The following is a 26,104-nucleotide window of genomic DNA, read 5'->3' as shown; positions in this document are numbered from 1 at the left end:
GTGCCATATTATTAAATCCATTCATGTAGTGTCCTTGTTCGTGGGCATTAATAATGATTCGTTCTCTGTCCCAGTTGAGCTGACCTCTTCTTTGCCATTCCTGTGATCCTACTTTGTCTCTCCCCAATCTGTCCAACTCTTTTTATATTGCCCTACTCTTTTGTCTTTCTCCTAGTTATCACTATATAGTATATATCTGCTGGTATTTCATCTTGTATTTTTCTTTTGTCTGTGTGTGCCCTGTGATCCTGTCATTTACTGCACCAATGTTTGTAGTTTTAATTGACATCCCTGCAGGATGAAATTGATATTTATCTTGATTTACAACCAGCATATTGCCAAAATGTACTGGATCGTGGATTGACATCACCGCTCGCCATCAGTCACCAGTAAAAATGACCACTCGGTTTAAACCTCGGAGCCATGGTTCCAACACAGTAGGTAATGCCTTTGACTGTGGTTATACATTTTCGGGTGGGGGGCTATCCATGCGACATATTTCAATCCCTTTTGGGTTAGATGTCCTGGAAACTATAACAGCGAACCTAATGAGTCATTTTCACCTGACATCACAGGATACATATTCTTTGGTTAGCCAATGTATTCAATGATAAAATGAGTAAGAGACCAGTCAGATGGGTTGGCTATGGAGGAGGTGGCATAGCATTCCCAGTCAACTAAAACAATGGTGATGGGTTGCAGCGTGACAAATCTTCACCATTGCTTGGATGCAACAACAGATTATTCAAATACAGAAGGACATTGTTTTACAGACTCCCAAATGAGCTACAGTGACAACAATAGGTGAAAACAGCACAAAAGAGAAAAACATTTGATGTCCATGGGAACGAAGTATGGAAGAGATCAGAAACACCAGGTAATGGTGGGCTGGGGAGCTATAATGGGGGATTTTCAATAGGATGTAGGTGGTTCTTCATATAAAATAAAATTGAATCAGTACTGAGGGAGAGAGAGAGAGAGCATGTGTGAGTGTGCCAGGAGGATAAGAGAATGTGGCTGGGAAAAGAGTGGAGAAGAAAGAACCACCTTTCGGAGGCCATTTTTCCCCGCAGAGTGGGGGTTGGCCTTTTTTGGGCACCGTGGTCCCCTTTTGGAAGCAATTTTTATGGCCGGATGCCTTTCCTGCCACCAGCCCTGTTAGTCGCCTCTTGCGACACACAGGGAATTACCAGTGAACTGGTACTCAATTTGCCGACCTCAGAAGGATGGTCAGGCTGAGTCAACCCCGCTGGTGTTAATTCAGTGATCGACCGGGATTTCGAATCCAGGATCCTAGGATCCCAAGCTGTACCCTAACCACTAAACCAACACCAGGCTTTTGGGAAAAGAGTGGAGGAATGCCAAAATCATACCAGGCAGGTTGACTCAGCTTCTCATCCTTCTGAGTTCAGCAAAATGAGTAGCTGTACCAGCTCGCTGGAAAAATGTGAGCCAATTGAGTATCCTGTAGGTGTGGTGACCCAACCAAGGTTGTGCCCCCAAGCCATTGAAACTGTCACTGCAACCTCATGTGCCTGATGGTGTGCGAAGGATCATCCAGGTCAAGACCGAAGGAAATTATTCCCATTATATAAATATCAAGTTTTCCTCTTTGATTTTCTTATTAAGTGCCGATTTTCTTTAAAATCATCATAACAAATATGTTTGGTCACATAATGTGTGCAGAAAACGAAATTCTGGAGAAGTCGACCATGCTGGGTATGGTTGAGGGAAGAGGAGGAAGAGGTAAACCTTGCATGTGCTGGATGGATGAGGTAATGGCTGCAACAAAGCTCTCACCGTCAGAGTTTCAGGTAGCAGTGCAGGATGGGGATGTTTGGAGAAATCTGAACAAGAATGTCACCAGAAGTCAGCCACGACTTGGTGGAACAAGATAACTACATAATAAATATGACCTGTTTATTGATAGTCCATGATGTCAATATGGCGGCTTTTGGGGGGTACTGTACTTAATATGTCAAAAACTCTTCACGTGTTTATCCTTTTCTCGTAGACTAAACCACCATCATTAAATGCTTGCTAATCACACTTAAGACACAATGCAGTATCTCATATAAGCTTTACGATCGTGTCACTGGTACCCAGAGTACTCTGGGAAGTGATGTCACTTCCCCTCAATCTCAGTTGGCGTTTGGCTGTATTTAAATCTCGTGTTATCTCACTATAGTGTTGTTAGTGAGCTACCAGGCTCACTAACAACACTATAGTGTTCTTCCTTGATCTTTGCAGGAAAAATTGGTCACTGCCCTCAGCTTCCATCATCACATTGGTCAGGTCAATCTGCCCATCAAAGAGGATGCAGGAGATCCCCCACCCCCCCTCCTCCCTGCACTTCTCATCAAACTCTTCCCCCAGCTCTGTCATCAACTTCTCCTGTGCTCTATTGACCTTGTTCTTATCAATCACTTTACTTGTATTGTCTTCTGTGATGATTCCTGCATAAATCAGAGCTGCAGTTGCTATCGCTGCAGTTGGCCTCAGCCCTATGCCATACCTTACACTAGCAAGGGCAATGTTTGGAATCTCATCATAGTTTTTCTGGACCTTTGCTGAAGCTGCAGGCTCAGTGTCAGTTTCAGGGAAGAGCTCAACTTCAGTGACAAACTCATCTTCAGCACCACTTCTCTCCAATTCCAGATCCTCATCACCATCTGACAAAAATCTCTCAACATCCTTCCTGGCTGCCTTCTCTGCTGCTGCAGCATTTTCCTCCTTGCTCCTTTTCCTTTTCTCTGCATTCTTTTTCTTTTCCTGCCTTTCCAATGTCCTCACCTGTCTCTTGTGCTCTGGCAGATCAGGGCTCCCCATTTGGTGGGGTCCTTTACTTCCAACCTTCTCTTTCTGTCCCTTGATGTAGGCAAGATCTTTCACAGGAATCATTTTCCCTCTGCTGCAGGAACAGTTAATGTGGGCTTGGATCACACAGCCCTCACAGCCGCCCCCCTCACAACTGGTAATCTGACACTTGCAAGTCAAAATATCAAATAACTTGTCTAACTTGACAATGAACCTCTCTTTGGCATCAAGGTTGCCCTTCCCAAGAGAAAACTTCACTGCCTGATTCCAGACCTCCTTGAGCTTGGACATGATGGTCACCTTTTCATTGATAACAGGAGGCTTGAAAAGAGCATTAGCTTTGCTCCACTGACAAATCAGACCAGCGGAGATGTCAGACACGAGCTGGTCCACTGGGTAGTTCCTCCTGTCATCTTCACTTTGCTCCCTCAAGTAGATGCCATACCTCAGGATATCCCTCACAGTTGGCAGTTCAGACACCAACAGCTCCTGCCCAGTGCCAACAAGATTACTTAAATGAGAACTTGATTTCATCCTTGTTCTGACTTGAGCCATTTTTAGTAGTTCACACTGAAATAAAAACAATAATACACAGGTAAGTATCCACTACAGACAGATATTAAGGTATTACACAGGTATTACAGAAAACCGTCCAAATATTCACTTCACAGGTCACTATTTTCCTTCACACGTAACTCAGGCTAGCAATAGGTAAGTACACAAATCAATTAACAAATATAATATAAAACAAGGTAATTTACATCTAAAATTATTATCTATTTGTTCCTCAGGTTCCTAATCAAAAACATACTTACTGGCAATGCCATAAGAAGAGAAGAAAAGACGGATGCATAAGGATTGCCAACCTCCTCAACATCGAGCTTTCAGCAACAATATGGCTACAACTGCTGTCCCAACAGGAAGTTACCAAAATAAAAGCCCTAACTTCAAAATAAAAAACGTCTCTTTTTCCAGAAGAATAGCAAAATAATCAAAAATTTAATAATAATCAACTGCAAATTGATGTAGGTTAGGGTTATCAGAATTTTTTAAAACCTCAGATTTGTGTTCTACACACCAAAATACATAATATGAACACCCCTCTCGATTGATTTACAAAAAAAAAAAAGTATGGCCCGCCCTAAGTGTATCATGGTATTTTTAACCAATTTCAATGGTTGCCAGAAGACAGGGCAGCATATAGGGTAGGTGAGGGTAATGGACCCCCTAAGCCAAAGTCTCGATATAGGCTACACAAATAGACAAGCAAAATTTCCAAATAACGGTTTATTTAGACAACCAGACAGACTACATCCCCGTGCAGTTTGGGTTGAATAAAATCAAAGACATATGATTGAGGGGACAAATAAAAATATGACATCAGTATCCATATTCCCCACGTTGTTTGGAATATGGACCCCCCCGCCCCATTGGGGTAATATGGACCGCGGGTCCATATTACCTCAATGTGGTAAGTCCAGTTTCTATTCAACAAATGTTCCCTGGGACAAATGTTACTTTCCGATTTTTCAGTGAACAACAACCTTAGCGACACTCGTCACAGACGAAAGCACATATACCCTCATAGTCAGTTTCGTTTTCGTGGGCCCATTGCTTGCATTCACTGCATTGGATCCAAGAAAATTCAGGTGGATCAACAAATAACTCATTGCAAAATATGCAGTAGAAATGACTCATGCAGTTTTCAGGTCCTTTTCTGTGTTGCTTAGCAGACTTGGTAACCTGCTTTCGAACTGGAGGACCGCGCTTTGTTCGTGGTCTGTTGCCTTTTTCGCTTTCAAATTAGTTGGGGATATAGGATTCTGCTTCTCGCGTGTTGGCCCTTTCTTCAATGCCCTTCTCTCTTGTTCTTGATGTTCCACGATCAAACGTCTTTTAGAAGGAGAGGATGTGATGATTACGCTTTTTCGGGGCGAGTTAAATCTCCGACAGTGCATCGTCACTGTCGGATTTTTATACAGAATCAAGTGTACATGTTATCGGCTGTTAACAAACAGCCGATACTTGATGGCTACTTGGACCATGCCTAGTTTTGCTTAGTCACATATTTCGGTGCAGAAAAATTTATTTGATTCAAATTTTGACAGTGAACATGCTGTTTTGTGGACTTATTCTACTAGCTTCCTTTGTGGGGAATATGGACATCGACCGCGAGGAATATGGACATGGGTCCATATTAGACACTACCAAAGGGTCCATATTCCCCACACCATGCCTCTCGATCATGTTGGCAGCATGCCCAGTACATATGGGCTGGGATGGAGTTTTCTACACACAGTGGTGCTGTAGACAGCTCTCACGTGTACTCAGCCAGGGACACCACTCATCAAACAAGCTAGTGACTACATGTACATACACAGTACTGCATGCTTATGAATTGTAAAATTTGAGATGAAAACTTTTGGAAGTTTGCACTTACCGTCATTAAAGAGTTTGAATCAACTGCAGTTGTTCACTTGCTGGTCGGCCATACTTGTTTATCCCGTGATATGGAGACGAGGCTTGATGCAGTGCATCATGGGAAATTCAGTGGGGTCCATATTCCCCCAGGGTCCATATTACCCCCGCCCACTATACAATCATACTAACATAATCATAAGACTTTAAACAAACAAACAAACAAACAAAATACCTATTTTGAGGGGAAACCTCCCCCCTCCTCACCCCGTCCACCCATAGACTACCTCAGACCCCGATTTTTTTTTAATGCCGTGAACAAACTTCGGCACATCATGGGTGATGAAGGTTGTGGTCCAGTTTCATCAAATAAGTGTTTGTAATTTCAGAGGAAAAAGCTAATTCCTATTTTGGGATGGGGGGGGGGGGGCAAATGTAGATCCACTTTGACCTCCAGTACACCCCTTAGACCCCGATCTTTTTAATGCCGTGAACAAACTTTAGTCACAACACAACAAATATAATTTGTGCCAAGTTTGGTCACAATACCATCAGCGGTTTCAGAGAAGAAGTTGCAAGTGTTTGCGGACTGACGGACTGATAGACTCACGGACGGACGATGTGCCATCGCATAAGCTCCCCAGAACTTCATTCCACGTGAGCTAATAATGGTTCAATTTGGTGGTGTATAACAGTGCTGTTGGGACTGCTTCTGGACTACATCAAGAGCAATAAACTTTCTGATTTCTAATCCATCATTAAAATCACTAGCAGAGTACCTGCCCTACAGGCGATCTTGTTCCAAGTGTGCAACACATTTTTCTGCCATCGGATATTTTCTGCTGAGACAACTACTTTGACTTGGATTTCTTGCTGATTTCCTTTGGTAATATTGAAATTACTGATTTCTGTTCGACTTAGGTGTCCTTGGTTTTTGAGGGATCTCAATTTTCCAGAAAAAAAACCATCAAACATCACCCTAGCTAACAATACCCACAACCAACCCACACCCCCCTCTTTCCCCTCTCCTCCACCACCCCCTCACAATCCCCCATCAAGCATCACCCTCCCTAACAATACCCAAAAATTCCCCACTCCTCCCCCCACTCCACTTCCCCCCACAATCCCCCTTCAACCGTCACCCTAGCTAACAATACCCAAGCCCACCCGACACCCCTCACCCCACTCAACCACCCCTCACATTCCCCATTAACCATCACTCTAACTAACAATACCCAAGACCACTCCACACCCCTCACCCCACTCAACCACCCCTCACATTCCCCATTAACCATCACCCTAATTAACAATACCCATGACCACCCCACACCCCTTACCCCACTCCACTATCCCCTCACACTCCTCTATCAACCGTCACCCTATATAACAATACCTACGACCCCAACCCTCCCCTCCACCCCCACCCACCCCCTTCACCATCCCCTCACGATCCCCTATCAATTGTCACCCTAGCTAACAATACCCATAACAACCCCACTCCACCTTCCACCCACAATCCCCCTTCAACCATCACCCTAGCTAACAATACACATGACCCCAACCGCCACACCACACCCGCCTCCACGATCCCCTCACAATCCCCTGTCAACCGTCACCCTAGCTAACAATACCCCACGACAACCCCACACGCCTTCATCATCCCCAATCAGTATCGGAATCCAAGCTCGCAATGCACCATTTGTCTATGTACCGTCGCCGGCAGGATAACGGTGAGTTAAGAATGTGACGTCACTGGCAATCTCAAAAATTGACAGTCTAGGCTCTAGGGTTTTTTCGGCACTTTGTGTTTGGCAAAGAAATAAAAAATTGCCTTCAAATTAGACCATGATTAATGATTGCCAATGGTTTTTCAGACAAAGACATTGCATTTGGGTTCCCCTTTAAGGGTCTTTTGGGTCTTTTCAGTCTTTTGGGTCTTGATGGTCTTTTGAGTTTTCAGGGTCTTTTCAGTCTTTGGGGTCTTTTCGGTTTTTGGGATCCTTTCATTCTTTGGGGTCTTTTCATTATTTGGAGCTTTTTGGGACTTTAAGGATCTTTGGGGTCTTTTGGGTCTTTTCAGTCTTTTGAATATTTTTGGTATTTTGGGTCTTTAAGGGTCTTTGGGGTATTTTTGGTCTTTGGGGTCAATTGGGTATTTTGGTATTTTCGACCTATTTGGTCTTTAAGGGTCTTTGGGGTGTTTTTGTCTTTTCGGTCTTTTGGGTCTTCAAGGATCTTTGGGATATTTTGGGTCTTTGGGGTCTTTTGGGTCTTTCGGATATTTTGGATCTTCGGGGTCTTTTGGGTCCTCTGGGTCTTTTGGGTCTTTAAGAGTATTTGGGGTCTTCAGGGTATTTTGGTTCTTTAAGGGTCTTTGGAGTATTTTTGGTCTTCGGGGTCTTTTGGGTCCTCTGGGTCTTTTGGGTATTTAAGGGTCATCGGGGTCTTTTGGGTCTTCAGGGTATTTTGGTTATCTTGGGTCTTCGGGGTGTTTTTGTCTTTTCGATATTTTGGGTCTTCTACGATCTTTGGAATATTTTGGGTCTTTGGGGTCCTCTGGGTCTTTTGGGTCTTTCAGGGTCTTTTGGATCTTCAGGGTATTTTGGTTATCTTGAGTCTTCGGGGTCTTTAAGGGTCTTTGGGGTCTTCAGGGTAGTTGGGGTCTTTATGGGTATTTGGAGTATTTTGGGTCCTCAGGGTCTTTTGGGTCCTCTGGGTCTTTTGGGTATTTAAGGGTCTTCGGGGTGTTTTGGGTCTTCGGGATCTTTTGTGTCTTTATGGTCTTTTAAGTCTTCAGCATATTTTGGGTCTTTGGGGTCCATTGGGTCTTTTCAGTCTTTTAGGTCTTCGGGGTATTTTACGTCTTCAGGGTCTTTTAGGTCTTTTGGGTATTTAAGGGTTTTTGGAGTATTTTGGGTCTTCAGGGTCTTTAGGTGTCTTTTGGGTCTTCATGGTCGTTTTGTTCTCTTGTGTCTTTAAGGGTCTTGGGGGTCTTTTGGGTCTTCAGGGTTCTTAAGGGTTTTTGGAATATTTTCAGTCATTGGGGTCTTTTAGGTCTTCAGGATATTTTGGGTCTTCATGGTCTTTAGGGTCTTCAGGGTATTTTGGGTCTTTGGGGTCCATTGGGGTCCGTATGTGACAAGGATGAAATGATTAGATTTTGGTGAAGATTCGGATCCGGTTCCGGCTAGTAGAATTTTAAAAGTGATTTTTCACCATTGAGTGATATGGTCAAACAGGTGGAGGTATGCTCTCGACTGAGTGCCGTTCTAGTTTTAATGATGCTTTTGGTTCAACAAGTATATTTGCTAATATAATAAAAAATTATTTTATATCTATACACTGTAAACTTGACTTTTAAGTCTTCAAACTTTTGTCATGTCTTTATTTTAATTGAATAAAACCGAAATTGATTGATTGATTGATAGTCTGAATAAATCGAAATTGTACGGTAATGTATCTGCACTATATGGGAAATGCTTATCGGCCAAGAATTATAAGTTAAACCTGGAGAAAATTTATAACAAGCTGAAAATTTCAGGAAAGGTCCAGAAAAATGAGTTTAAAAACATTCCAAAAGTCCCCGAAAATCCTCCTTGTGCTTTTCAGGATGGCCGCCAAAATGGCCGCCATTTTGTTTTTTTATCATATCTTAACAAATAGATATGGTAGAAATGCAAACAAAGTGTCGAAACGTAGGTTTTCAAACACAAGCAATCCTATAAAATAATTAATTACATGATTAAAACACTCAAAATATCCAAAACCAAGATGGCGGCCAGTATGACCCCAAATATGGCCACCGTTCTCCATTTTATCATATCTTAGCAACCACATAAGATAGAAATGCAAACAAAGTGTCTAAATATAGGTTTGAAGACACAAACAATCCAATGAAATCATTAATCACATGATTAAAAAGCCCAAAATGTAAAAACTTGTGGCATGATTCAAGACAGTTTCCTGGAATTGTAGGGTTTCAACGTTGCTAACAACTTTCCTGCGTTTGGTCGCTATTTTATAGTCAACAGCTATAACTTCTGAACAGAACATACAGTCACGTTTGATGTCAAATGTAGAAACACCTGATCGCAGTTGTGGTGTTTCTTCTTCTTGTATCAGAGTAGCGGGTGATTTCCTCTTTTCAGCAGTTATTGTGCTTTGACGGATATAGTTCTTGCGACATGCAACATGAAGTCTCAGTGGTGATGTTTTCTTCAGTACTTCATGAAGCCCATCTCCTCGCTTGAAGCTTGCCAAAACAAGTGTTTTGCGGCCCTTATCGCCAACTGTTGCAACGTCAGTCAAACCCAGCTTCTCTTTGCATATTATACCAGGCACATCCATTATTCTGAAATGACAAATAAAAGTAGAAACCTTGGTTGGGGGGATTTGTGGTTTTAAAAACATATAATTAATAATTTCATGAGATTGCTTGGGTCTTCAAACCTATGCATTTCTATCACAAGTGGTTGCTAAGATATGAAATTTAGAACAGCGGCCATATTTACTGCCATATTGGCCGCCATCTTGGTTTTGGATATTTTTTAATGTTTTAGTCATATATTTAATGATTTAAATGGGTTGCCTGTGTTTGAAAACCTATATTTAGACACTTTATTTGCATTTCTACCATATCTGGTTGCTATGATATGATAAAATAGAGAAAGGTGGCCATATTTGGGGTCAGACTGGCCGCCATCTTGGTTTTGTATATTTTGAGTGTTTTAATCATGTAATTAATGATTTTATAGGCTTGCTTGTATTTGAAAACCTATGTTTCGACACTTTGTTTGCAATTCTACCATGTCTACTTGTTAAGATATGATAAAAAACAAAATGGCGGCCATTTTAGCGGCCATCTTGAAAAGCACAAGGAGGATTTTCGGGGACTTTTTATGTTATTTATCATACCCATAGGCATCTTTCCTGAAATTTTCAGATTGTTATAAGTTTTTTCCAGATTTGGGCCTATATACACTATTACTCTTGGCCTATTAGCACAATCCATTCCATGACAAATGAAAAAAAAAACACAACTTTTGGTACAATATCGATAAAAGATGTCAAAAACGATTGAAAATAAACGAGAAATTATTGAAAATGCGAAATATATATATTTTTTTGTTATTTTCACTCTTTGGCCTTGTTGGCTTTCTATTTTCTGTTCTACATTTGTTCTGTTACTGCAGGTGAGTGAGTGACATCATTTGAAATGGTCTCATTGTTTGAAATTGAAATGGTCATCTTTTGAAATCTCCTAATATAATGTGTTGCTATAAATGTCTGATTACACCGCCTTCATAATGTGTGGAAACGCTGCCATGGTCAATTTTCTATAGTTAATGCTTTGACAATACCATACATCATGTAGGCCTACTGGTACAGACCACCATTGGTACCATACTAGCCAACGATACCTGCTGCACAGACAGGTTGTTTAAAATGACACCCCTACCTCATCATTTCTTTTAATGATATCGTGGGAGGATGACCGAAATGCCCCGTGAAAGTAAAATAAGATGCACTTTGTCATGGCAGGTTAACCTTTTGGAAGTTACCCTGCTCATGTGGGATTTATCAATCTGGCTCACCAGCATGTGCAGGTCAGGGCGAAAACCTTTCAACTTGAAGATGAGAAAAAGGAGCTTTCCAATCATTAAATCATGTGGAATTGTTGTCATTCTCTATCAAACTGCCAGCTCATAGAATGGTACATGGACATTGGAAGTCATCACAATGCTCTGCAAACTTCCAAGCCACTCTTCCAACCATAATAAGTGTGGAATTGTATCTCGTTGCTCATTAATTGCCTAATTATAATGATATATAAACTTTGTTAAACCTTCAGGCAAGTCCAATATTTGTGCTCACCTACACTGACCTCTCATATGCCACCCTCTCCCCTCCTCTATTGATTCCTCCTTCAGAATCATTTATGTTAGACTGTTTAATCCCACCTTTCCCTCAGGTATTCATGGCAGAAAAAGCCAATTCTACCGATGTTTCCCTTAATCACAGCATTGTATAATCTTCATGAGAAACTTCTGTTAATAGCACTTTGTCATGAGGAAATCTGAAATAGTGTTCCCACTATTATGGTTGTCCAATGTTGAACACAGCAAAGTCATCACAATTATTAGGAGTTTCAATATGGGTACATAGGGTAAGTAATACTATTATTAAACAGTTTGTAAATCATGTGCACACCAAACTATGAAATAATAATGACCAAAAAAAAAATGCCGAACATCCGTTCTACTCAGGCTATGGACATTCCAAAGCATTGGCACTACCAAAGAAATCTTTAGGGAGAGAATACACTGGGCCCAGCAGTAGTTATGGTATGAACTTGGCCAGGGTGACAGCACAAAATGGCCTACGCTCTTCAAAAGGTAGTGTGGAATTTTTCAACAAAATCCAGTGGTCAATGCTAGAAAATGGGACACAGGGGGGAATGTGCATTGATGCAATGCTGCCGCAACTACTACTACTACTTCCTTAAAGGGTGAAATGGTTCAAACCTCGTCGGATCAGCAGGTGAAATGTATGGCACAAGTCTTTTACAAACCGGCCGGCCAGGTTTGTCATTCCACTGAAGGTAGCGAGTTTGGAATTTATTGTGGGTGCTAACAATAACTCACCTAGTCCTCTCTAAGGATATCGTGGGATCTTCAACGTCCACCAACGACCGGTGCTAGCATACAGATCATTCCGCGGCTCGGATCACCATCCCTCTGATGGACGACGCGCATTGTTGCATCGCCCTGTCTGCAAAACACCAGGGTGACAGTTTATAGCTGGGTAGAGATTAGATTCATATCCAGGCCGGACAGCTCAAAGGCTCCTGCACACTGCACACACATCTAAGCCATCATTCCAGCCCACAGAAGTTTCTTAAAACGGTTGAGGTATTCGGAGCACCCTGACAATTGACACTGGTCGGCCAAGGACTTTGTCAGGATAAATGCCAACACATGACCTATCATTTGACGTGTCAAATTTGATACAATTATCTCAGATTGATTGGTTCGTTGCGGCTGCAGCTTCAAGCGCAACTGTGAAAGCGCTGCCTCTGCAAGATGTTTGATAATTTGCAGTCGAACCACTTTGCATAATTCGCAGTACGTGCGCCCCAGCGTGCGAAACGTGCATTATTTAAGCTTCTCGCCCAACTCGATGGCTGCGGCAGCCGTTTTGTGCCCTATTGATTAAAACAGCCCTCGAACCATGTCGTATACTCTTTCCCTCCTCTGGTGCCGGCCGATGGTTGTGCCGGGTATCGGACGGAGGCCCGGCCGCTTTGGGCGTTCTCTCTGAGGTCATCGGGCAAATGAGATGCCGGTGCCATTTACACTGAGCTCACAATTTTCTTTTCATTAAAAATTGAGGACTCCCTTCAAAAGCCTTCTCCAATGCTCCAGAGTGGCATTGTGTGCGACACCCGGGAAAATCTGGGCCAGAAGCATAGGTCAATTAGCACGACCATGTCCACAGGACGTCTGCTCCTGGAAAATTAATTTGCACAAGCTGGTCCGATATCTTGATTGGTTTCCGCGTGGGTGTCCTAAAGCAGAAAAGTGTCGTAGAGATAGAGGAAGCCATGAAATGTGTAGTCATACAGGATAGCGCTCACCTTTCTTGAAGTTCAGGTTTTATCTCGTACGATGAATCGGAAAACCCCAATAAAGTTTGACCAGGAAGTGAGCGACCAGTAGCTACACCATGATGGACTGGCAGGATAATGCACTCTTTGAGCTGTCTTTTCTTGGTTGGATTCCCACCCCAAGAAGATAAACAGTCGCATTGATACTCCACAGGCAAGGTGCTCCATCACCAAGTGAACCTTCCTTCAGGTGGACCTTGAGCATGAGGGTGTTCCATCTGATAGCATTAGTGTGTGGATGTCAAGGATCTCACAGTGTCTTTCTGAAGAATAGATTAGTTACTGCCCAAACCCTGAACAAATTACAAACTCCTGCCATGACTATGCTTGCGGTCAAGCAATGAACCTGGAGTTCAGCTACTTGAGTGCTCAGCTACTTGGTGCACAACCCGAGGCCGAAAAGTTGCTTCATTGTCTGATTTTTTTAGGCCTCCAGAGAACGAGTTCTTGCCAGTATCCTGGGCACATTCCAGCCCCAAACCCCCCTACAGGGGGCACTGTATCAGAGGCATAGCCGTGCTCTCAGGCGTAGATGCTGCACTAACTGGGAATGAGAAACCCTCTCGTTTCCCGACTAATAGTCACGAGCCGAGAAAAAGCAACACGATTGAGTCTGTCGTAAAGCAATCATTGGGTGGACTTGTTTGGGTTTTCCAAAATGTATTCTCAAGTAGATGAGAATGCATTGATTGCCTCCCTTGTTGTGCTCCTGATAATTAACTGAGGGCCTAACACGTTTAACGTCATTTCCTGCACTGCCCCCTGGTGCCCTTTCTCCCTAATGGTGAACATGTTTCAATGCACGTGTTCCATGAACGTTATCATAATGATGTTAGCGCAGCGAAATGAGAGCAGTGGAGGTGTTCAATTTAACGGGTTCACTGTCGCCATGTTTTGTACAATAAGTGCAAGTTAATGGCGTGGGTTTGTGAATAATCAGTGATGGTATTTACTTGTGGGGACACTTGCATTGTGTAATACTGCTGCACAGAAATATATTGCCAATTGACTGGGCGAGTACAGATTGTACGCCGGTCTCCACAGACACATCTTTTTCATCTGCAATCTCTTGTACGCATGACTTCCATGTACCAGAACTAAGCACGCTCTTCGTCAACTGGTAGCACACTGTTTGTTGCAGCAGAATTTGAAATATTGAAAGGTTCTGTATCACTTTGTGATGCATTTTCTCCTGAAAAATCCATTCCATGACTGCGATTCCTGAAACTTGTTCACCTGAAGAGTTTGAAATATGTATTTCGCAGCTCTGGAACTGGCTGCGGAAAGATGAAAGATGATTTTAAGGAAGAACGGACAAGAGAAAAGGTGATTATTCTGCTCATCCAGTCCGAGGCTCATCTCTTCTTCCCTATTACTAGGGGAGCTGGACAACTAGGGAAAGGAAACAACCAAGCGCACTTTACAGGCAAACACCTTTGGGGCAATTTTTCAGGGCTTGTCGATCGATCGGAGAGGATGGGAGAATAATTTTTCTTTCTTTTAAATAAGTGGTCACCCACCCAACCACATGCACATAACTACCTGTCTATACATGTCTGAATGTTATTTTCAACTGGAAATTACATGGATAGCAAGGAAGAGAAGATAGGAGAAAGACGTGCTTCTTCTTCAGATATGGGTTTAATAGGTGAATGTGGAAAATGGTCTTGAATAATTCAACCAATCATTGCAACAGATAACACAAGACCCATCACGAAAGCAACTCGTTCTGAAACTTCGATTCCTTTTCCAATACCATGCAGGTATGAAGTGAAGCACCACTGACTGATACAAAGAGCACATGTATAGTACCCTAGTACTTGTAAGGTACCCTTGCTATGCATTTCCAACATGACCTTGTACCTCACCACATACAAGGCTTTCATATGCAGCTCAATGGAATACTGTTCTCCCGTCTGGGCCGGTGCTCCTGCCTCACACCTAACTCGGCTTCACGCTGTTGAAACCAAAGCTTTCAGAATCATTGGAATCTCCTGCGATGAAGCTAACTCCGAGGGCCTTTCCTCACTCACCGCAGGCAGGTTGGTGATCTTTCTGTCTTCCACCGACTCCTTTCTGCCATAGCTCCCCCCAGCTATCTCTGTGATCTGTCCCCCAAAATATTCCTGCAGGTCGCACAAGATCTGCCAGCAACCCTCTTCTGGTGAAATTGCCAAAATCTAGGCTCTCTGCTCACCTTCACTCGTTCATTCCCCTTTTCTCCCATCTCTGGAACAAACTCCCTCGCTCTCTTCAATCCCACTCCAGGTCTTTAAAACAGCTGTTCACCACCATCTCTTATCTTCCCCCATCCAAAACCTTGATCTTTTCTACCCCCGCTAATTACACCCCAGATTCACTTTTTTGAAATACCAACTTCTTTCCTGGAAGTCCTTGCAGTGTCCATGTGTTTTATACGTATCCCAGCCCCCACCCCTTCCCACGCCTCCCCCCCCCCCAAGCCCTCTACCTCCCACAGATCTCCCGATGTCCCTGCTCTCAAATGTTGTGATTGTGTGCTTCCCCCTCTCTCCCCATCTTGTCTACCTCTCCCCTTATTATATGTTTTATGTGTCCGTTTTATTTTTTTGTGATTAATGTTAGCTCTTTCACGAGCCTCGATCTTGTGTACAAAAAAAAAAAAATTACCTCCTCCTACTATGCACAGGTGGGAGGCCAAAAGCAAACAGGCAATGCAGAAACGGTGAATGCCAAACAATGAACCAATAAATAATCAATAAACCAATCACATTCCTGTGCCGGTCGAACGCCAGGCATGGACAGCTGGTTTGTGAATGACTTGGGCACAAAACTTACTACAGCTGACCGCACCAGAGGGTGGGTAATGTTTATCTGTGCGGTCAATGGTGCAAACTGCAAATTCCGAATCCGCGAACTTGAGAGGAAAATTGCGGCATCTCACAAGAGGAAACTGAGAATCCCAATAGCACTGAGAAATTGCCGAAGGTGCGAATGTGTTTGTTGAAGCTGCAGGTGCTCAGAGGGGTCGTGTACGTTTATAAGTGTGGCCTTCAAAATTGTGTACGGGTTGTTTGTTGGAGGCTGTATTAACTCTTAAGATGCAGGCGTCAAAAATCTAACATAAACGCAGCCATTGGGCCTTTAATGTATCATGTAATGTTTTTGTTTTTGTTTTTTTTTGGATACATAATCGAGGCTCGTGAAAGAGCTAACATTTATCACACAAACAAATCAAACAAACAAACAAAGTATATAAAAAGGGGAGCGGTAGACAAGATGGGGAGAGAAGGGGAAGCATAGTAAGACAACATTTGAGAGCAGGGACATCGGGAGATGTGTGGGAGGGAGAGGGCTTGGGGAGAGGCGGCATGGGAAGGGGGGGGGGGGGTGGTGGGAGAAGTATAAACACAAGGACATCAGGGACTTCCAGGAAAGAAGTTGGTATTTCAAAAAAGTGGATTTGGGGTGAAATTAGCAGGGGTAGAAAAGATCAAGGTTTTGGATGGGGGAAGATAAGAGATGGTGGTGAACAGCTGTTTTAAAGACCTGGAGGGAGGAGTGGGATTGAAGAGAGTGAGGGAGTTTGTTCCAGAGGTGGGAGACAAGAGGAATGAAGGAGTGAAGGTGAGCAGAGAGTCTTGATTTTCGGAATTTAACCATAAGAGGGTTGCAGGCAGATCTTGTGCGACCTGTAGGAATATTTGGGGGACAGAGCCCAGAGAGAGCTGGAGCATCAAGGCCGGAGAGGAGTCGGTAGAAGACAGAAAGACCACCAACCTGCCTGCGGTGAGTAAGTGAAAGGCCCTCGGAGGTAGCTTCATCACGGGAGATTCCAATGATTCTGAACGCTTTGGTTTCAACAGCGTGAAGACAAGCTAGGTGTGAGTCAGGAGCACCAGCCCAGAGGGGAGAGCAGTATTCCATTGAGCTGCGGATGAAAGCCTTGTATGTGGTGAGGAGCTCAGGTGTGCCAAGGAAGGACTTCACCCGACGGAAGATGCCCAGTCGGCGACTGGCTTTGGAGGCCAGATTTGAAATGTGGTTTTCCCAGGAAAGATCATGGCAGATAGTGAGACCCAAAAGCTTGAGTGACAGAACTTCTTGGAGAGGATTATTCAGAAAGTGGGTGGGAGGGTTGTCCAGTCGGTCTTTTCGGAGAGATATCATAAGAGTGTGAGATTTGTCAGGATTGAAAGACATGTTCCACTTGTTTGCCCAGTCTGTGATTTTGTCCAGGTCTGCAAAGAGTGAGGAGGCTGCAGACTGCCGATCTGAAGGATGAGGAATGGAGCGGCAGAGAGTGGAGTCATCAGCAAAGAGATAGAGAGGATTTTCAAGAGAGTCGGAGAGATCATTGATGAAGACCAGAAAAAGCACAGGGCCCAGAACACTGCCATGGGGAACTCCAGCCTGAACAGGAAGAGGAGATGAGAGAAACCCATTCAGGGCCACACGTTGACTATGACTAGAGAGGAAGTCTGCCAGCCATGCGTGGAGATTTCCATGGATACCAAAAGAGGAGAGTTTGGTGAGCAGAGCGGGGTGCCAGACCGTATCGAAGGCACGTGATATGTCGAGGGAGACAGCTCTAATTTCCTGTTTGGCATTGAGGACCTCCATTCATTGTTGAGACAGCAGAAGCAGCATGTCCAGAGTCGAGTGACCTGGTCTGAAACCAAATTGATGATCAGAGATCAAGCCATTGGAGAAGAGGAAAGATTTCATATCCGAAGCAATGATGGATTCCATGACTTTGCTGATAATTGGGAGAAGGCTGATTGGTCTGTCGTTGCTAGGATCTGTTTTTGCACCTTTTTGTGTAAAGCGGTGATGTTGGCTGATTTCCAAGCAGATGGCAGATGACCTTGAGCAAAAGAGAGGGTGAATAGAACAGAGAGAGGGAGTGAAAGAGCGGAAGAACAGGATTTTAGGACCCGTGGGCTGATGCCGTCAGGTCCAGTTGCAGAATCAGAGTCGAGGGTTGACAGAAACTTTTCCACCTTGTCAGGAGGAAAGGACACAGAGTCCAGGAGCAGCTGGGTACGACTGGGTACGGTGGGTACAGAGAGGGATGGGTTTGGGACACAAGATTTAGAGGCAAACACAGAGTTGAGGCATTCAGCTTTGAGAGGAAAATTATTAATATTTATTTTAAAACATTATTTTTTTTTTTATAGATTTTTTTTTCTTTCATATCCTTTTTCAATCCAGTTCGATGCTCATGGATGTGTATTTGCTCAGAAAATGTGAATCATTGATCCCATTAGATGGAAGAATCCCATACAATTAATGATTTTAAATTTTTTTTCAAATTTTCTTTTTGTTCTCGGTTTTTCAACTTTTTCTCTCTAAAAACTTGAGGCTCATGGAGGAGTATTTGCTCAAAAAATATGATTCACTAATCCTTTTATTTAGAATGTATATGGCCAAAACTGTCAAAAATCCTACACCTATGCAGCCATTGGGCCTCAAAGGCCCCACAAATGTATTCGTGTAAGTTTTTTTATTTTCATATTTTTGTCACTGAATTATTTGTAACCAAGTTATAGGAGCATATAATGAGGCCCATATCAAGAAAATAATGATATAACATAGTAGTACAACAACATTTATGCGAGGCCGCGAAGGCCCCAGGCCTGCATTCGTGTCAGATTTTAGGGTTATAAGTGAAGAATGAAGATTTACCCAGGAGCCTGAATGAAATATATATATATATATTTTGTCACTTAATTTTGTGTAACAACATGAAAGTCGGTGAAAATGAGGCTCGTTCCAAAAAAAAAATTGTACCGCATAGTTTTTGCAACAAAAGAAAAACCTTATGGGCCTCCGAGGCCCAATCAATGCACCCAAGGGTTAAAATATCTCTCACCTCCGTTGCATTTTCCGGTGACAAGGAGCCAAATATGTATTTGAACTGCGTCGACTGTAGTAACGTCCTGAGTGTCTAATTAGGCTTTGAATTGTGTAAACCACAGGTGCAGGTCGACAGGTTAGAATGGTGCCAACTTCATCGAAACCGCTCCGATGGATGGAGCTGGTTGAACAATCAGAAAACGCATGGCTGGTTTGTCATTCCCGGGGACTGTTTATGTGCTTGCAACGCCTTGTCTGTCCATTTGGATCATGTCGGGGTCACCAATTTAGCATGTGGTGAATAGACGTCAGAGTTGGTCAGAATCGGAGTCCCAAATCCACTCATCTCTCCTCAGACACCACCCGTTACCGGAAATTCCGCCATCATCCAGAAAATGTTTCCACATGCGGTAAATGGCGAAACTGCCAATGCCGAACCCGTGAATGTTTTTACATGCGGAGGGATAGCAGTTTTGCACAGGAGGACACTCAAAATCATAATTGTATTGAGAACTTGATGAAACCTCCCACTCACCTCCGTACACTCAAATATGGGTTGGATCGAATCTCCCAAAATCCAGAATCAATACCTCCCTCCACTCATTTGTTCCTCTCTTTTTCTCTTCAAACTTATTCATCCCTCCAAGTCTTTAAGACAGCTGTTCACCACCATCTCGGATCAACCCCCAACCAAAACTATGATCTTTTTACCCACAATAGCCTTCCTCAAGCCAACTTCTTTCCACGTTTCCAGTTTTTCTTTCCAGAGATTTTATCAGTATCCTCTCCTAGCCCTTATTCTTCCACACATCTCTATTACTCCAAGTGTCCCTCTGTTTAGTTCCTCAACTTCCCCTTTCCCACGTTCCTTTTCCTTTTTCACGTGTTCATTTTCCTTTTTGTTCCCCTTCCCATGCCTCCTCCCCCCAAGCACTCTCCCCCCCACAGATCTCCCGATGTCCCTGCTCTCAAATGTTGTACTTGTGTGCTTCCCCCTCTCTCCCCATCTTGTCTCCCGCTACCTTTATTTCGCCTTATGTGTCCGTTTGTTTTTTTGTCATTAATGTTACCTTTTACACGAGCCTCGATCTTGTATGCCAAAAAAAACCTCTAACTCTGCTGCTGGTGTGTTTTTCCCGCTCTTTCTACCCTTCCGTTTGTTCTGTTACGTCCTGATGTGTTCTTGGATCTAGCTCCTCCACCAGCCTCAACATTGAATAAAAAAAACTCATCCGATTACATTTTGTACGCTTCTCGCAATTTGCAATACCAAACTGACTGCTTTCTTACCTTCATTGCACTAAATACAATGGCTAAATATACCAGGAAGATGGTTAGTTTTGGTGCCAATTCCCTCTTGGTTATTTGGTGGACCTCTCCCACACCTGATAAAAAAAGGTGTGAGCTTGTCTTGTCTCCCAAGTGGCACAAGCGGGTGAAGTCAGAGCAGGGAGACCACACCGTATGAAGTGTGTGAATTTTAACTTCACTTCCCTGAAGTTTTGAAAATGTTTGTCGTTTTTCTGTCCAATCCCATATATCGCCCAATGTGCATTGTGTCATGGCAAGACGTCATAAGTGGTCACCCATTCCTTAGCTCCACCACTAACTAGGTGGATACAGGTTATGTTTTCACTCCAGTTTGTTTTTGAGCAGGAAATCCAGATACTATAATTTTTCTAAATCTTACAAGTAATTGTTCATAATTGAGAGATAGGGCCAAAAACGATATATAGCATGATATTTCAAATCGTTGTGCGCAGATTATGACAAAACAGGTGGATGGTCAAGGTGCGCAGGTGGCGAGAACAAGCAGATTCGATTTTGGTTCTGATCCGGATACAGATCCAGCCAATCAGTGGGATACAAAACTTCCGGTTCAGGTTTTTTTTGCAAATTTATGGTGAAATCTCAGCTACATTATTTACTTCCACCTCAACAAAACTGAGTTTTTGAACCGGATTCATAGTTTTTATGTTGTGTCATTCATATCAGTGTTTCTGTTGTATCCAGTGCAATATTTCATGTTAATTCGTTGGTTGTTTTTCTTTTTGTTATATGTTTCGTTCATTTCACATTGTCAAGGCCTGAACGGCCTTCGCTCGGTTAGAAAGTGTATCCTGCCATCTTGCTCTTATCCTGGGTGTGTTCCCAGGTATGCTGCCTCTATTCCCTCAAAACTATCCTATTTCTTCTCGCTTCAAAAAATCAAAACAAAAAAACTTCATATTTTCACTCCATAACAATTCTCCTTTATACTTGAATTTCCTTCTACTTCTGGTTCTACTTCCCCCCTCTTTTATCCAAACTGAAAATACATTAAATATAAAGGCTTCTTTTTATTTTAATATCAGCACTTAGGTAGAATTTGTTTTGAAAACCATTAATTAGATGTATTGGCCGATGTATATTCCAAGTTTCAGCTCGTTTCAAGTTATAGCCTTTGAGATATGAGCGCCAACACATTTTTGGGCAGACAGACGGACGGACAGACAGCAAGGTGAATTTTTTTTTTTTTGTATAAAAGATCGAGGCTCGTGATAGAGCTAACATTAATCACAAAAAAAACGGAGACATAAAACATATAATAAGCGGAGTGGTAGACAAGATGGGGAGAGAGGGGGAAGCACACAAGCACAACATTTGAGAGCAGGGATATCGAGAGAACTGTGGGAGGGAGAGGGTTTGGGGGAGGAGGCACGGGAAGGGAGGGGGTGGTGGGAGAGGTATAAAACACATGGACACTGCAAGGTTGAAGGTTTTCTTAATAAAATTCAAGAATGCGGAAACGAAACATTGCTGAAATTTGGAACATATTACCTCGATGTACAAAGCATTTACTTCTGTAATTTGCAGCCGAATTTGTCCAGTCGAAGCCGAGAAACGTATTTCCAGTCCCTGTGTTAAAGTTGCACACAGAGAAACCATCCTATATAAAGGGAGGGGTGCTTTGTGCCTCCCTTGATATAATATCTGTAGTGACCCTTGCCCGTTGATCAGAGTAGTGATGGAAATGCACGAGAGAGCGCATAAGGACGAAGCTGTAAGGACGAAGGACGGGAACAGTGGTGAGTTTGAGGTGAAGGTGGGAGTGCATCAGGGGTCGGTACCAAGTCCACTACTATTTGTAGCTGTGATGGAGGTGCTGGCTCAGAACGTAAAGGAGGGTTTACCGTGGGAGTTGTTGTATGCAGATGATCTGGTGTTGAATGCTGAAAGTATGGATGGACTGAAGGAGAAGATGAACAAGTGGAAGGAATGTATGGAGACAAAAGGTCTGAAGGTGAATATCGGAAAAACTAAGGTGATGGCAAGTGGTAAAGCATGTGGTGAGGTGGAAAGAACTGGGAAGTGGCCATGTGCTGTGTGCAGGAAGGGTGTCGGAGTGAACTCCATTCAATGTACAATGTGCGCTGAGTGGGTTCATCAAAAATGTAGTGGTTGAGATGGTCATTAACCAGTGTGGCAGCTACATTCAAGTATAAGGTGTGCACAGAGGGAGCTGCAGATGGAGGAAATGTTGAGTTGGATCTTGGAGACGGCGTGAAGCTGGAAGGTGTGAAAACATTTTGCTACCTCGGAGACATGCTGAATGGAGAAGGTGGATCAGACTCGGCAACGGTTGCTAGAGTGAGATGTGCATGGAAGAAGTTTCGGGAATTGAGTGGCGTGCTGATGATGAGGGGAGTGTCGTTGAAGCTGAAGGGAAAGGTGTATGCTGCATGTGTGAGAAGTGTTATGATTTATGGGAGCGAGACATGGGTAATGAATGTAGAGCAGCAACGAAGGCTGGAAAGGGTGGAAATGTGAATGGTTCGGTGGATGTGTGGAGTATCGTTGAGAGAGAGGAAGACAAATGATGAATTGCGAAAGATGATGGGAATAGAGCCTGTGATTGATAATGTGAAGAGGAACAGGTTGAGATGGTTTGGTCATGTGTTGAGGAAGGATGAAAGTGACTGGTTGAGAAGAGTGATGGAAATGAATGTAGAAGGAAGTAGAGGACGGGGAAGACCAAGAAAGACTTGGCTAAAGATGGTGGAAGAAGAAATGCGGGCAAGGGGGTTAACAAGGAGAGATGCAGAAAATAGGGCAAAATGGAGAAGATTGTCATGGGGACCGCAAGGCTAACCCCCGCTCTAGCAGGGAAAATGGCCTTAAAATGCATGTTGTTGTTGTTGTTGTGGTGACCCTTGACCCATGATGCTGGGAATCCAGGTTCAAATCCAACATACCATTGCCTGGACTGTTGCATATAAAAATGTCAGAGTTATAATAATGTGAAAGTATATTTATCTCTATTAATGCCTTTGTCCTCCATGTGATTTATACAGCCTACAACTTCCACTGCGAGCCTCGTTCACATAAAAATACCTGATTTCATGCATAATGGCAGAAAATGTGTGCACATGGTATATGTTGTAGCAATGACTGTCCTCACATTGTTTTAAAGAGACGATACTGTACTGAAAACTCCAAATGGCTTCCAATGAGTTATTGAAAGGAATCATTATTGTTGTTTCCTGGGATGTCTCACTCATCATGTTGATGACGTCACAGGATGTTTGGGGCATGCACCCAATATGGAACTGCTCTCTTGATTGTCATTGTTTGAAAACTCAGGTAACCACAGAGCATATCAAGGTCGAGAAGTCCAGAGTATAAGGAACTGCTTTATGTGGACAGTTTCGAGGACAGAGCAGAGACCTATGTGTAGTATTTCATCTCAGTGTCGTTGGGTTGTTATTGACCTGATATATGAATGGAATGATTATTCGTTATATTCACAATAGATGTTTTGTTATTGCACCTGAAGGCATAATAACAAGTCATTTCCTCCCTTTGCCATAACAACCTTTTGACTTACACATAATACATTGTACACACTTGATAAATGGAATAGATACATTCGAAATTTCAATGGCAGGATGGCCAAGAGGTAGGCACACTCACCTCTAAGCTTTGCCTGCTGGGTTAGAATCCTGACCCAACTATAAACTGCCGCTCTGGTGATTCACAGCCAGGGTTTTTCATCAATGCGTGTGCTGTCCCTCGGATGGACGTTAAACTTGGCGTCCCGTCGGCCAGCATTAGTTGGTGGATCTTAAAGATCTCACGGTGTCCTTCGCGAAGGGTAGGCGAGCTATCGCCAGCACCATGAACAGATTACAAATTCCTACCGCGACAGAGTATGGGGCATTATAATCACAACATTATATAATTATATTTATTTGTTCCCGACCATCCCACCCCTTCCCAATCCTTTCTCCTAACCCTCAGTTCTTTTCACAGACAAACTATTGGCTAATCTGTACTGAAATATTGACCCCTGACCCTTTGTGTCCTGCTCTTCCATGATCCTTGATAACGGATTAAATAACTTTTCAAAAGCGTAATAACATTCATCCTCATATTTAGAAAACACCGGCAGTCGCCTGAACAATTTAAAACAAAATGTAAAAAGCATGTGAAGAGTGAATTGTGTCCTCCTGATGACCACATGATCATGCAATGAAATGAGACTTTAATTTCTAAGTATTAGAAAAACATCATTTGAATTCGAACAGTACTCGTTGGAGAGCATACACCTCCATCAAACTGAACAGTTTACATTTTGTATCCCACTGATAGGCCTGGTCTGGATTCGGACCTGAATCAAAATCGAATCAGCTTGTTCTTCTCACTTACCAAACTCATCCACCAAATTTTGTCTGAATCAGTCCACAACTTTTTGAGATATCATGATATTTATCGGTTTTTTCCCTATCTCTCAATGGTGAAGAATCACTTTCAAAAATTCTCAGATCCATATCCGGATCTTTACCAAAATCGAATCATTTCAAAACCTCTCCACCAAATTTTGTCTGAATCCGTCCATAACTTTGTGAGATATCATGATATTTATCGGTTTTTGCCCGATCTCTCAATGGTGAAGAATCACTTTCAAAAATTCTCAGATCCATATCCGGATCTTTAACAAAATCGAATCATTTCAAAACCTCTCCACCAAATTTTGTCTGAATCCGTCCACAACTTTTTGAGATATCATGATATTTATCGGTTTTTGTCCTGTCTCTCATTGGTGAAGAATCACTTTTTAAAATTCTCAGATCCAGATCTGGATCTTCACCAAAATCGAATCATTTCAAAACCTCTCCACCAAATTTTGTCTGAATCCGTCCACAACTTTTTGAGAAATCATGATATTTTTCAGTTTTTGCCCTATCTCTCAATGGTGAAGAATCACTTTTTAAAATTCTCAGATCCAGAGCCGGATCTCACCAAAATCGAATCATTTCAAAACCTCTCCACCAAATTTTGTCTGAATCCGGCCACAACTTTTTTAGATATCATGTTATTTATTCGGTCTTTGCCCTATCTCTCAATGGTGAAGAATCACTTTTTAAAATTCTCAGATCCATATCTGGATCTTCACCAAAATCGAATCATTTCAAAACCTCTCCACCAAATTTTGTCTGAATCCGTCCACAACTTTTGAGATATCATTGTTTGCCCGATCTCTCAATGGTGAAGAATCACTTTTTAAAATTCTCAGATCCAGAGCCGGATCTTCACCAAAATCGAATCATTTCAAAACCTCTCCACCAAATTTTGTCTGAATCCGGCCACAACTTTTTTAGATATCATGATATTTATCGGTCTTTGCCCTATCTCTCAATGGTGAAGAATCACTTTTTAAAATTCTCAGATCCATATCTGGATCTTCACCAAAATCGAATCATTTCAAAACCTCTCCACCAAATTTTGTCTGAATCCGTCCACAACTTTTGAGATATCATTGTTTGCCCGATCTCTCAATGGTGAAGAATCACTTTTTAAAATACTCAGATCCAGATCCGGTTCTTCACCAAAATCGAATCATTTCAAAACCTCTCCACCAAATTTTGTCTGAATCTGTCCACAACTTTTTGAGATATCATGATATTTATCGGTTTTTGCCCGATCTCTCAATGGTGAAGAATCACTTTTTAAAAATTCTCAGATCCAGATCTGGATCTTAACCAACATCGAATCATTTCAAAACCTCTCCACCAAATTTTGTCTGAATCCGTCCACAACTTTTGAGATATCATTGTTTGCCCGATCTCTCAATGGTGAAGAATCACTTTTTAAAATTCTCAGATCCAGAGCCGTATCTTCACCAAAATCGAATCATTTCAAAACCTCTCCACCAAATTTTGTCTGAATCCGGCCACAACTTTTTTAGATATCATGATATTTATCGGTCTTTGCCCTATCTCTCAATGGTGAAGAATCACTTTTTAAAATTCTCAGATCCATATCTGGATCTTCACCAAAATCGAATCATTTCAAAACCTCTCCACCAAATTTTGTCTGAATCCG

The sequence above is a fragment of the Myxine glutinosa genome, chromosome 3 (genome assembly GCF_964187855.1).
Source record: "Myxine glutinosa chromosome 3, kmMyxGlut1.1, whole genome shotgun sequence".
Classification (NCBI taxonomy): domain Eukaryota; kingdom Metazoa; phylum Chordata; class Myxini; order Myxiniformes; family Myxinidae; genus Myxine; species Myxine glutinosa.
Note: the sequence above shows the minus strand (reverse complement) of the source record.